This window comes from Pleurodeles waltl, chromosome 9 (genome assembly GCF_031143425.1).
Source record: "Pleurodeles waltl isolate 20211129_DDA chromosome 9, aPleWal1.hap1.20221129, whole genome shotgun sequence".
Taxonomy (NCBI): Eukaryota; Metazoa; Chordata; class Amphibia; order Caudata; family Salamandridae; genus Pleurodeles; species Pleurodeles waltl.
In genome coordinates, this window is record NC_090448.1 from 782,689,676 (window position 1) to 782,704,550 (window position 14,875).

A 14,875-nucleotide genomic window follows, 5' to 3' on the forward strand; every position below is an offset into this window, starting at 1 on the left:
CTGGGCACCCCCTCTGTCTCCTCACGCAAGTGACGACATCCTGGTCCCTCCTGGGCCACAGCAGCATCCAAAAACCCTAACCGCAACCCTTGCAGCTAGCAAGGTTTGTTTGTGGTCTTTCTGCGTGGGAATACCTCTGCAAGCTTCTTCACGACGTGGGACATCCATCCTCCAAAGGGGAAGTTACTAGTCCTCTTTGTTCTTGCAGAATCCACAGCTTCTACCATCCAGTGGCAGCTTCTTTGCACCCTCAGCTGGCATTTCGTGGACATCTGCCCAATCTCGACTTTGTCGCGACTCTCGGACTTGGTCCCCTTGTTCCACAGGTACTCTCATCCGGAAATCCACTTTGGTTGCATTGCTGGTGTTGGTCTTCCTTGCAGAATTCCCCTATCACGACTTCTGTGCTCTCTGGGGATTATAGGTGCACTTTACACCTACTTTTCAGGGTCCTGGGGTGGGCTATTTTTCTAACCCTCACTGTTTTCTTTCAGTCTCAGCGACCCTCTACAAGCTCACATAGGTTTGGGGTCCATTCGTGGTTCGCATTCCACTTCTAGAGTATATGGTTTGTGTTGCCCCTGTACCTATGTGCTCCTATTGCATTCTACTGTAATTCTACATTGCTTGCATTACTTCCTCTTGCTATTACTGCATATTTTTGGTATTGTGTACATATATCTTGTGTATATTTGGCATCCTCATACTGAGGGTACTCACTGAGATACTTTGGCATATTGTCATAAAAATAAAGTACCTTTATTTTTAGTATATCTGTGTATTGTGTTTTCTTATGATATTGTGCATATGACACCAGTGGTATAGTAGGAGCTTTGCATGTCTCCTAGTTCAGCCTAAGCTGCTCTGCTATAGCTACCTTCTATCAGCCTAAGCTGCTAGAAACACCTCTTCTACACTAATAAGGGATAACTGGACCTGGTACAGAGTGTAAGTACCCCTTGGTACCCACTACAAGCCAGGCCAGACTCCTACAGTTTGTCTGACAAACTCAGGAGGAGATGGGATGTTCTCCTCACATGCCTGCTGTTTGCCGAGAGAGAGGTGCCTCAGAAGGGGGTTGGATTCAGCCCCTTTGAGTCACTGTTTGGGCATCCTGTAAGAGGCCCATTGTGCTTGTTGAGAGAGTCTTGGGAGAAGCCTCTCAAAGAGTCCAAGGAGAATGTGCTAGATTATGTGCAGGGCCTGCGGTCACGCATAGCTGAGTACATGAAGAAGGCAAGTAGAAACCTGGAGGCCAGCCAAGAGCTCATGAAGCTCTGGCATGATCAGAAGGCTGCCATGCCCAAGTATCACCCAGGACAGCTGGTGTGGGTTTTGGAGCCCATGGCTCCTAGGGCACTTCAGGCCAAATGGACTGGGCCCTATCCAATTGTGGAGAAAAAGGGTGAGGTCACCTACTTGGTGGACCTTGTAACCCCTAGGAATCCTCATAGGATCCTGCATGTTAACAGGTTGAAACCCCACCAGTACAGGGCAGACATGACCATGCTGATGGTCACTGATGATGGGAAGGAGGAAGAGAGTGAACCTCTGCCAGACCTCCTGTCCTCAAGTGAGCAAGATGGGTCAGTGGAGGGAGTGGTACTCTCTCCCAAGTTGACAGACCAGCAACGAAAAGACTGCAGACAAGTTTTGGAGCCGTTTGCTAGTCTGTTCTCCCTGACCCCTGGACTCACCAATTGATGTGTCCATGACATTGACACTGGTGACAGCTTACCTGTCAAGAATAATCTGTACAGGCTGCCTGACCAGATCAAAGCCAACATCAATGCTGAAGTGGCTAAGATGTTGGAGCTCGAGGTAATTGAGCCCTCTGACAGTCCTTGGTCCAGTCCAGTGGTACTGGTGCCCAAACCTAATCCCCAAGGTGGGAAGAAGGAATTGAGATTCTGTGTGGACTGCAGAGGTCTAACTGCAGTCACTAGCACTGATGCTCACCCCATGCCTAGAGCTGATGAGCTCATTGATAGGATGGGGGCTGCCAAATTCTTGAGCACCTTTGATCTGACCTCAGGATACTGGCAGATTGCCTTAAGTCCAGGAGCTAAGGAGAGGTCAGCATTTTCCACACCAGAGGGCCACTTTCAGTTCAAGGTGATGCCTTTTGGCCTGAAAAATGTTCCTGCCACCTTCCAACCGTTGGTGAATAGAGACCTGTCTGGGCTGGAATCTTTCAGTGCAGCTTATCTGGATGATATAGCTGTATTCAGTTCTACCTGGGAGGACCACCTGGTCCACCTGAAGGAAGTGCTTCAGGCCCTGCTTCAAGCAGGCCTGACTATCAAAGCTCAGTTGTGTACCTGGGCCACCTTGTTGGTGGAGGCCATGTACAACCTCTCCAGCCCAAGATCCAGACTATCCTGGATTGGGAGGCTCCTAAAACCCATACTCAGGCCAGGGCCTTTCTTGGCCTAACTGGGTACTACAGGAGGTTTGTTCAGAATTATGGGACCATAGTGGTCCCTCTGACTGAGCTTACCTCCAAGAAACAACCTAAGAAGGTCATTTGGACCCCAGGGTGTCAGAAAGCTTTTAACACCCTAAAACAGGCTATGTGTTCAGAACCAGTGTTACTGGCCCCTGACTATAGAAAGGAATTTATAGTGAAAACAGATGCTTCAGAGGAAGGGATTGGGGCAGTGTTAGCACAAGTTAATGAAGAGGGCCAAGATCAACCAGTTGCCTTCATTAGCAGGCGACTACTCCCCAGAGAGAAAAGATGGAGTGCCATTGAGAGGGAGGCCTTTGCTGTGGTCTGGTCCCTGAAGACGTTGAGGCCATACTTGTTTGGCACTCACTTCCGTGTACAAACTGACCACAGACCTCTCAGATGGTTGATGCACATGAGGGGGGAGAACCAAAACTGTTAAGGTGGTCCATTTACCTATAGGGGATGGACTTCACAGTGGAGCACAGACCTGGGACTGCCCATGCCAATGCAGATGGCCTTTCCAGGTTTTTCCACTTAGCTGATGAGGACTACCAGGGTGTAAGTTAGTACCCATCACCTTTCATCTGGGGGGGGGGCAGTGTAGGAAAGTCCTCCTTTTTGCCCTGGTCACCCCCCACACTTTTTGGACAGGTACTGGTGGTTACTGACTCTTGGCTGTGCCCTTGGTACTGCTTACCAGTCCCAGGGCCAGTGCTCTGTGTAAAGTGGATATGCAAATTAGGCTAATTATAATTGGCTAAATTAACCTACCTATAAGTCCCTAGTATATGGTAGGGCATGTAGGTTTAGGGACCACAGCATAGGTAGAGCACCCATAGGTGCACTGCTGAGGTGCCCAGTGTCATGTTAAAGGCAGGCCTGCCTTGCTGGCTGCTTTTAAATAGAAGTTATATGCAAATTCGACTTTGGAATTAAAAGTAGTTCCAAAGTCTTAAACTACATTATTTTTACATATAAGTCACCCCTAAGGTGTGCCCTGTGTGCCCCTAGGGATGCGTGCCATGTAACTATAAGCAGGGACCTTATAAAAGTAGTTTTATAGGCCCTAGTGAGGTAAAAACAGCCAAATTCGTTTTTCCCTCATTGTAGCAAATAGCCTTCATAGGCTAGAATGGGGAGACTTTATTTTAATTTTTAAAGTCACCTTAAATGACAGATACAAAGAGTTTGGTGTAAAATTAATTCTTATAATAAATCCCACATCTTCCAGTTGTGGGATTTAAAATAACTTGTTCAGGTAAAGAGTTTTAAACTTTACCTGAAAAGTTGCCAATTTCAGCCCTGCATTGTTTTTGCTGCTGTGCCCTGATTGGCCAGCCTCTGGCAGCCTGGCCAGGCTGCCTTGATGAGGTGTGAAGTGGCCTGGCTTCACACAAAGAGATGTTTCTGTGGGAGGGAATTTCCCCTCAGCAGATGGTGAGGCAGAAAAGGTGAGGGCTGCCAAACTGGTCTTCAAAGGCAGAGAAGGACATTTGGAGCAACCCAACAACACCCCCACATCCTGCAACCCCAGACAACTAGGTGCCCCTTGATTAGATTAGGAGAGGGCAGGAGGGGGTGTGTTTATGATTTTTAGCCACACCAGTGGATGGGCTCAGCCAGATGTAACCTCCAAAAATCATGTTCTGCCATGATGGATTTTTGAAGAATGTTGCCTCCTGGGATTGATTTTTGCCACACTTCCCAGGAAGCGGTCATCACAGGGGGAAGGACCCTGCACCTGATTGGAGAATCAGGACCCCCCTGTTTTTCACCCAGGAGCAAGGATAAAACTGGCAGACCTGCACCCACACCTCAGATCCCCATCAGATTCCAACAAGGAAGAACCAAAGGAGAAGAAGGACTGCTGGACCCCTGGCCTGCACCTGGAACCTGCACTCAGAAGGACTGCACCAGCTGCACACTTTGGCTTCACCACAAGACAGACTTTGCCTGGCTTCAACTGGTTGAAGGAGGGACTACCTGTTTGCTGCAGGTGAAAAATTGCTAACCAGAGTCCCCTGCACCAACTCCTGAAGAAATCAACCAGCTGACCACTGCCCAGTGGCCCAAAAGGAGTTTGCGCCAGGTGCATTCTGGGAGTTGTAGTCCACACCCCCAAGGATTATCTCAGAGCTTCTGGACCCCTGGGGTGAGATGTGGACCCCAAAAGAACCTTAAAAGAACATCTGGGAGAAGACCCAGAAGGTTGGAGAAGTTTGGAGGACTTTTGAAAAAAAGCTCCATAGAGGGACCGACCCGCCGCGGCAACTCTAGCCGGCTTGCCTCAACCGTGACCCAGCCTGATTTGCGGGTTCATACCGGTGAAGAACATCTCCAAAAAAGAGACTAAGGGACAGATGTAGCAAGGGTTTAGCGAGTCGCAAACGGCGAAAATCGCCGTTTGCGAGTCGCTAAAGCCACCTTGCTATGTAGAAATGCATTTTGCGAGTCGGAACCGACTCGCAAAATGCATTTCCGACTCGCAAATAGGAAGGGGTTTTCCCTTCCTATTTGCGACTCGCAATGCTATGCATTTTCATTTGCGATTGCGGACGCAAATGATAGCGCAGTTACCATCCACTTGAAGTGGATGGTAACCCGGATGCAAACAGGAAGGGGTCCCCATGGGACCCCTTCCCCTTTGTGTCTGGAAAAAAATAAATAATTTCAGAGCAGGCAGTGGTCCAAGGGACAACTACCTGCCCTGAAAAATACTGAAACTAAAGGTTTCGTTTTTTTTTTCAAAGTGCAGCTCGTTTTCCTTTAAGGAAAACGGGCTACACTTTGAAAAAAAAAAAACTGCTTTATTTAAAAGCAGTCACGGACATGGTGGTGTGCTGTCTCCAGCAGGCCACCATCCCCGTGAGTGCCCTGAATCGCTATGGGGACCCCATAGCGACTCGCAGAAGGTGTCTGAGACACCTTTCTGCATTCCAAATTGCGAGTTGCGAGTTGCAATTTGCGAGTCGCTGGGACTCGCAAATTGCAACTCGCAATTTGGAATCTTCTTACATCTGGCCCTAAGTCCGAACGTACAAAGTTGACCGGGACCTCCCAGCCAGCATATCAGAGGAGGGCTCCAAAGACGGCAGATCAAGATCCAGGTTTACCCCGGTCAAAGGATTTTCACCTCGAAAAAATGACTAAGTCCGAAGGTAAAAATCCCCACCGAGGATTCCTGCAACGCATATCCGGAGAAGGGTTACAGGAGGTCGGATTGGACTGGCAGGTTTGTCCCGCTGAAAACAATCTTCAGAAAAATGACTAAGTGCGAAGGTAAACTTTTGACCGAGGCCTCCCGAAGCCTGTAGCTGAGCCGGGCTCCATCGCGGTCGGCCTTAAACTTTGACTTTGCCCCGGTCGAGGTGCACCCAGATGACCCGATTGGCGCTTTCTGGTTCTAGGCGCTAAAAAACAATAATTCTTTAAAAATCCATGTCTCCGGTTCCCCTAATCCGATTTTATTCGTTTTTGTGTCATTTTAAAGATAAAAATATAATCTATTGTTATAAATTGGTTTTGGATTTTTAAACTGTTTCCTGTGTTTTATTTAAATACTGTTTTGTCATATTTGAATGCTTTACACTCTGTCTCCTAAGTTAAGCCTTGTCGCTCGTTGCCAAGCTACCAAGGGTTTAGCTGGGTTTAATTTACTGAGACCTAACTGGACCTAAGTGGAGGTTAGTGGACTATTGCTAAGTGTAGGTACCTACCTGCCCTTACCAATAACCCATTTTGCAAAAAGTACTGCCCAAAATACAGCAAGTACCTCGTTCTCTACTACAGAGTAATTATATTCTGCACCCCTCAATGCGTGAGAAATAAACAAAATGGTCCGCTCCACACCATATTTTTTCTGCATAAGCACTGCTCCTAATCCTTACAAGCTTGCATCAGTCAATATCCAAGACTCATCCATAGGATCAAAACTACCCAGATTCATAGCAGAATCCAAACACTGTTTTACTAAGAGAAACTCTTCCTTACATTTTCTAGTCCATTCAAATTCCTTCCCCTTCTGCAATAATTTTCTCATTCCTGACGTTTTCTCTGCCATATCAGGAACACACTTGCTATAAAACTCTGCCACGCCCAAGAACTTCATTACCTCCACTTTGTTTTGTGGAGCTTCAAGCTTACAAATTGTGTTAACCAGATCAACTTTTGGTCTTTCTCACTCACCACATGACCTAAATATTCAATCTCCTGCACATCAAATTTACATTTCTCTGCTTTCAATGTCAATCCAACATCCCGTAGACTTGACAGAACTTCCCTTAACCAATCATTATGCTCCCTACCATAAAAACCAACTATCAACACATCATCCTGGTAAACTTTGACATCATCAACTCCTTTAAGAACATGCTCTATCACTCTCTGGAACAATGCGGCCACTGAAATCAATCCAAACGGCATTCTCGCAAACTTAAAGGTTCCGAATTATGTTACAAAAGCAGTCAGATCCTGAGAATTTGGATGTAATGTCATCTGATGGTATGCTGAAGCAAGATTTAGAGAAGAAAGATGTTTTGCACCATCAATGGAACACAACAACTCACAAATATTCGGGAGAAGATAATGATCTACAATCACCACCTTATTAAGTTCTCTCAAGTCTACACACAGTTTGATTTCACCATTAGCTTTCCGAGCCATGACAACCAGAGATAACCATTCAGAAGCTTCCACTTCCTGTATTATTCCTTCAATGATGAGTCTGTCTACCTCAATCCTCATACTTTCACAGACTAACAAAGGTACACTCCTGACTTTAGCTACTTTAGGTATGGCATCAGATTTCAGCTTAATAGAATGACAATACTTCTTAGGACAACCAAGTGTTTTAGAAAAGACTTCTGGGAATTCCTTTGTCCACCTAATATTCTCACTCCCTACCAAATTGATGACAGATTCATTCCTCACATGTGTTGAGAGTTTGACACTGGATACATTTTTAACTGGTTTGTTTCTGACACATACTGGGGGATCCTCATTTGGATCCAGATACACGTTGAGATCACGTTGATGAAGCCAGCTTATAAGAGAATCTCCTTTCATAGAAACATGCATTTTCCCAGGTATCATCCTTTTTTTTAACTCAATGGTGCCCCAAAAATATCCTAGATGATGCATAGGTTCACCCCCATCACCTCTCGGTTTTATGTCTTGTTTAAATAGCTGATCCCTTCCACACAGAGTCAGTTCATAAAAAACTTTTGGAATAAGAGTTACCTTAGCCCCAGAGTCAAAAAACATCTTGATTGGATTTTCATTTACTCTGACTACCTCCAAAGGTCCATTGCTGGAAAATCCTTTGACTTTAAAAATGTAACTTTTCTCTTCAATATCTACTTCATTGTCATTACAGTCTACCTCTTGCACCGTCTTATGATCCTTCACTGATCTGCAGCATCTAGTGACATGACACTTCCGTCCACAAGCTCCAAACACTGCCTTCCATCCGGGACATCCCTTGTTACTAGCAAAGTGTCCTTCATTGCCACATCTGAAACACTTTCATTGCATGTGTTTCATGTTGGCATTGACGAACCCCGAAGTTTTGTTAGAGACCTTGGTGTTTTGTACTACTTGAACTGAGTTTCCTTTCTTGCTCTCACACCCATTGTCTCCAAACAACGCTCTTTCTTCAGCACTTCAGAACAAGCTTTGGAATGTTCAAAATGTTTTGCTGTGACCAGGACGTCTTGTAAAAATGGGTTATCTTTCTGCCACATGCTTTCCCATGCTTTGTCAGATGCACATCTCAACATTAACTGATCCCTCAGTCTTTCTTCATGGGAAGCACCAAAAACTGCATGAGGAAGCCAGTTTTCATAATTCAGGAATGTTTTGTTCCACAGATTCACCTGTACGTTGTACCACTGTCCAAAATGATATATTTCTAGAGCAGTGCTGAGCTTTGGAAGATAATGCAAATCTAAATTCTTGATGCATATTTCATATTCTTTCAAATTTGCTGCATTCTGGTCCGAAAGGTCAGGCAGATGTTCAAATATTTCCTGCCCCTCCGATCCCAAACAATGCATCAAGAGATAGGTTTTCCTCTCTGCACTATGTGAAGTTCCACAGACTCTTGCATAGTGATGAAAGACTTTTTTCCACTTGAGCCAAGGGATGGGTGGATCTCCTGGAGAAGATAAGAAAAATGATGGTGCAGGGCACATTTTGCATTTTATTTTCTTCTTGTTTTTTTTTTTTTTCTAATTTTAATTTAAGTAAATGTTGAAGGATCTGCTACTGTTTTAAAAGAAACAAATATGCCAATCTCTTTAAAAATTAAATGAATCTGTCAATGACTTTCAACAGTGACGACAAGCTGCTGGTAATGCGTTGTCATGGAAACGTGTATTAAAGATAAGGCGTCTCCATGTTTGCCGAAACCATCATAGCGCACTGGTGTCACTAAGCATCAGTTTCTCTAAGATTCGTTGGAGCCTGAGCTGAGCGTGAGAGAGATGAGCGCAAGAGGCAGTTTTCTTTTCCCTCACTCGCTAAACAGCCTAAATGAACATTTCCAAAGGACACAGTCACTTTTAAGTAGCTGCCTCTACTCACTCTGCACGCGTAGTGAAGCTTGATATGTTTCGTGTCGGAAACGCAAACGACAGCCAAAGCTCAATCCTACGTGTTAGGTTCTTGGGTCTTTATTCTAGCTGCAAGGATCTCTCTCTTCAGCAGGTTTGAAGCTCATCCCCAAACGTGGAAATGGACGAGGAGTGACAGCAGTTTATATTGACTTATATTTTATTTTATGTAAAAGGCTACACAAAACCCCAACCACCAATGCGGTCTCCAACTGCCGTTTCTTTCTTCCTGCTCATTCCACCTCAGAACCAGCTCAAGGTTCCAGAACACTAGCTTCTTAACACCGCAGGGGGTTTATTTGCCCAAACCACTATAACCATACCCAAACAAAATCAGAAGGAAAGAATGGAAAAACAACTGAAAAGAATACATGGTTCCCCTCTTCAGGAACCCGTTCAAGCACTCCTCGGATCGCTCTTGTATTTAACTGAAATGGAAGGGGGATGTAAAGAATTTGTTACGATTTACCAGGTAAATTGTTTCCAACCTCGAGTGCAACATCAATCAGGGAAATGAAGGTAATTTCAGCGCATGCACATTAATCAGGGATAGCGATTAGTTGGAGTCTCACATGCCACAAATCCCCTTTTGGAGCTAGACCCCACATTCTTATGCCTCACACATAACCCTCCCTCACCTCAGGCCCCAGACCGCCCGACTGAGTCTCTGCAGGTTTAGCGTGCCGAAATCACAAGCGAGCACCTACCTGGGAAAGCCACACTCCTCCTGGAGCATGATGGGATGCAGCCTCCTGACGGTGGCTTGCCTCCAGTTCAGTCTGCCTCTCAACTCCTCTCAGGTTGGTGTCGTCTCAGCTCCTGATCTCCATTCTTATGTCGCTATGGCGATGTCCGTCTCCTCCTCTTTGCGTCCTACCATGGTTTTAAAGGGCAACTCTGGCTAAGATGAGGAAGGCCCCTCCTTCTTCCCGCCTGGCCAGCCAATGATAGAGACACTTCCTATTGTCTAGCTACCGCTTGCCTGGCCTTCACCCGTTTCCCTTTTGCCACTATCCCGGAAGTCCTACAAAATCAAAGGGGACTTGTTTGCCTTTGATGCAGGAGCATAGGGGTCAAGATCCAGGGCAATTCTTCTAGTAAGGCATCACCATCTGACTTGGCAAACTGGCGACCCTGACACATGCCCAACCCAGGATTTTATCGCTTGGGGAAGAGAGGTAAATGGGAGATAAAGTCTGCATTGCCCTGGTCCTCCCCTTTTCTGTGACAGACTTCAAACCAAAAGGGCTGTAGGGATAGAAACCAACACAATGCCCTAGGATTATTCCCCTTGTTCTTACTCATCTAGGTCAAGGGAGCATGATTGGCATAGAGAATGAAGTGAGTGCCCTCCAGATAATATTGCAGCCATTCAATAGCCCATTAATGGCCAAACACTGCTATTCATTGACCGCATAATGTTGTTCCCTAGGAAATAGCCTGCTCCTGAGAGACAGTATAGGCACCTCAAAACCCTTGCTGTTATAATGAGAGAGAGCTGCCCCAATGCCGATGTCTGAGACAGCAATCAGTAAAGGGAAGGGTTTGCCAAAGTCAGCAGAAGATAGTAGTGGACTGGAAGTGATAGTCAGCTTCAATTGTTTGAACGCGTGCACCACAGAGTCAGGAAGCTGGCGAAAGGTGGTGTTTGTTACACCCTTTTTTAACGGTCCCTCTGTGATGGAATAATGCAGTGCACATTTCCTGTAATAATCCAGAAGAACTGAGGAAATCCCAGGCTTCATATTTAGTGCAGGGAAATGGTGTTTCGGTGATAGACCTCACTATCTCATCTTGGGTTGCGGTTTGATCAAGCCATTTCACAATACCTATCCCAAATATCTCACCTTACTAAACACAGCTCTTGATTTTTTGCATTGATGTGTAAATTGTCTTCTTCTAGTACTGTAAGAACTGCCTGAAGGTGGGTAAGGTGTTCCTCCCATGTACCACTGAAGATGACAATGTCATCTATATATACTGAAGAGTAAGCCTGATGATTTTTTAGTTCTAAGTTCATCACCTGTTGAAAAGTAGCCGGGGCTCCATGGAGACCAAAGGGCAGAAGAGTAAACTGAAGCAGGGCGCATGAAGTGGAAAAGGCAGTCTTTTCTCAGTCTTCCTTCCTAAGAGGTACATGCCAAAACCCTTTAGTGAGATCAATTGTGGAGATATACCAGGCCTCTCCCAATTTTTCTATCAACTCATCAATTAGAGAACGTGGATAACCGTTGAACTTGGATATTTTGTTAACGCCCTGAAATTGGTACAGAATCTTATGCTGCCATCCCGTTTTGGGACCAATACAATTGGGGATGACCAATTACTTTGAGAGGGTTTTATCACCATCATGTGCAGCATTTGTTCCACTTCCTTTTTGATAACTTGTATCCTGCAAGGCTTCTGTTTTACGACCACCCCATCTTGAGTGGAAATGGCATGTTTTGTGAGATGTGTCTTGCCTAATCCTGTATATTTCATTGTTGATGCCCATCCTGTCTAGTATATCTTCTTTATTTCATTGTAGGACTTATCGCTGCGGGGATTTGGTGCTTGATAAGCCATCTGTGCCTCTCCTCTGAGGAGCAGAGATAGAAAGAAGAGTGACTTCTCCATAGGCCAAGTACAGGCCCTAGCAGCTCTTTTAAAATGTAGCAAATAAGAATCAGGATCCTCCCCTCCAAAATATTTCTGTAGTGCAATGGTGGGGCACCATAGTAGTAGATCACAGGCCCATGGCCAACCCTGATGTCAATTGCAGTTGGTCTTCTGACACTTTGTTTAGGTGTTCTGACTGAGAATTAATGGTGTCTTAGAAGACCTTTCAGTCAGCCCCTGTGGAAGACACCTGTCTTTCCAGAGCCCATTGTAGCTTCTTCTCTACTTGAACTAGTGTCTTATTCTGGTATCCAGTATGTATCAATGACCATGTGCCTGCATTCTCCACCACTTGTTGCTTTGCATGCAATATAGATTGCACAACACTAGGTTTTTGCGGTGAAGTGACCTATTTTTCCAGTTAGTATATCACTATGGTCTTTAGAAATCTTCTCTTCTCCATTAGTCTGGAAATATTTTCATGTCTACCAGTGCCCTGGGGAAAGGAAAAGATCTCAGGTAAGTGTTTTTCCAGTGGGGTTTACAGATTAAGGGTTAATATGGTGCCCTTTGCCTTCTCTGGGTTTTTCACGGGGGAAAAGGTAGTGAGGTTAGGCCTGTGAGGCGGTTTATTTGCTGGTGTGCACTGAAGACCCAAACCACCAAAAGCAAACAAAATCGGAGGGAAAAAATGGAAAAGCAACTGAAAAGAATACACAGTTCCACTATTCAGGAATCCTTTAGAGCGCTATTCGTCTCTCTTTTGTGTTTAACTGGAGTAACCCATTGGCCAAAATCTAAACCAGGCCCTTAGTTGAGCTTCACCCAGAAAAACGTCCCCAACCTCAATAGTGCAACATCAATCAGGGAAATGTAAGTGATTACAGCATGTGCACAGTTATCAGGGATAGTGATTTCTTGGAGTCTTACATGCCACACACCCCCTTTTAGGGCTAGGCCCCACATGCTTATGTCTCCCACATAACCCTTTGATTGCAGCATTCCCTCACATCAGGCACAAGTTTGCCCCTGACTCATTCTCCACAAGTTTACTGTGCAGTGCTGAAATCGCAAACAAGCATGTACCTGGGAAAGCCATGCTGCTCCTGGAGCGTGGCTGGTTGCAGCGCCCTGCTGGGAGCTTCCCTCCGGGTCAGCACTCCTCTCAGCTCCCTCTCAGGTTGGGGTCGTCTCAGCTCCTGGTCTCTGTTCTCATGTCGTGATGACGATGTAGGTCTCAAGCTCTTCTCATCCTACCATGGTTTTATAGGGCCACTCCGGCTCTGTTGAAGAAGGATTCTCCAACCAATGAAAGGGACACTTCCTGTTGTCTCACTACCACTTGCCTGAGCTTGGTGGTTTTCCCTTTCAGCGCTATCCCACAAGTCCTGCAAAATCAAAAGGGACTAATTTTCCTTCAATGTAGGATGGTCTGGGTCCTGGGTCAAGACCCAGGGCAACTCCTCAGGTAAGGTGTTGCCATGTGCCTCTGACACCTGGTGACCGTGTCACCACCCTTTACCTCTACCGCCACCTAAGCCTTTAAGTCCTCCTCACCTCCCATTACTGCTACCCAACCTTTAGGCCTCAAACCTCAAGTCACTCTCACCTCTCCTTACCTCTATTCACTCCTGAACCGTCATGTTACCCTCACTACCGTTTACTTCTACCTACCCCTGCACCCTCATGTTACCCTCGCCACCCTTCACCTCTATCCACCCTTTATTCCTCAAGTCATCCTCACCTCCGTTTACTGTACGACAATGTTGGTGCCCCCCAATGACCACCTCCGCCACAGATTCCCTCACTACCACCCCTTAACAGTGCCCCTCAAGCCTCCATAACCACTCTCTCTCAGATGCATTTAATTAGTTTTGTAGCGCCACTCATTCCAGTGTAGGGTGTCAGAGCACTTTACATCGCACACACATTACAAAGAGACAATCAATCATAAGTGTATAAATCAGTGTATGAGAAATGTTACTTAGGACCGAGCATTACAAGATGTAGGAGTCAAATGTCATCCAAACTGGTAGGCTGTATAGTTTAAGAGCGCTTGGTCTGGAGAACACAAACACAAATTTAAAATGTAACACCATGGTTGGGGGTTCTCGTTAATAATAATAATTGATTTATACCCAATTTAACCCTTTTTGCCACATTAGGATAATGAAAGAGAGGGAAAAAATAACAACCTTCTAATCTATACATTGCGGAATGCATGCAGCTCCTTGATTACAGTTAATAGTTTACTGTTCTATATTAGGATTTTAGCTTATAAACTGTATGTAACAGAAGGACCTCTTTGACAAAAGCAGTAACCCACTGACCTATTTGCGTTATATGCACTTTTCGAGCTGCATGATACATGTTATTTTCAGGAGAATTATGGACTGCCTGTGCTACCTTAAAACTTCCTCTACACAAAACTAGAGCTCTCTCCAGGCAGAACAATAATCACCAGAGTTGTCTTGCCATTTTTATTGTTGCCTGAAAATTGCTGGAGGGCTGGAACGCTGAAGTAGGGGCTTATAAAACTATAATATGCATGCAAAAACGGCACCCCCTCCCAAAGTCAGCACTCGGTTTGGTGGCACCAATCGCACCGCCCTATAGCCGGCCTTGTTGCAGACTACGGACTTCACTGCCCCTGAAAATCCATTAATTGGTTATTGCAGGGGTAGAACTGTAGGCCCAGATTTATGTTCAAGAGGTGCAGCACCATACTGCGCCAAAAATAGCAGCGCTGCACCACCTTAGAAACGCAGAGGTGCACCATATTTGGACGAATACGGAGCACCCCTGCATTTCCCCCTATGCTGACGCTAAATTAAGCTGCCTGGTGCCAACACAGGCATCCTTGCATTGAAGGGTTTTATTGTTTATGTGTGGGAAGTTTCCCTTCCTGCACAAAAACAATCGCTAATGGCGATTTGTCACTTCTATGTGTGCCTGCAGAATGCAGCTCACATCGAAGTGCCAAAGTGTCATTTTGAAATGATTGTTTGTGTGCTGGAAGGGGCACCTTCCCACATATAAACAATCATTTCTGGCATTTTGTTCATTCTATGCGTGCTGCAGAATGCAGCACACATAGAAAAAGCAATAAACGAGGAGGAATAAAAGTATTCCTCCTTGTTGCGCCATTAGATTTTGGCGCTGCCTCAGGTTTACGAAAACTTGTAAATCTGAGGCAGCATCAAAATGCAATGGT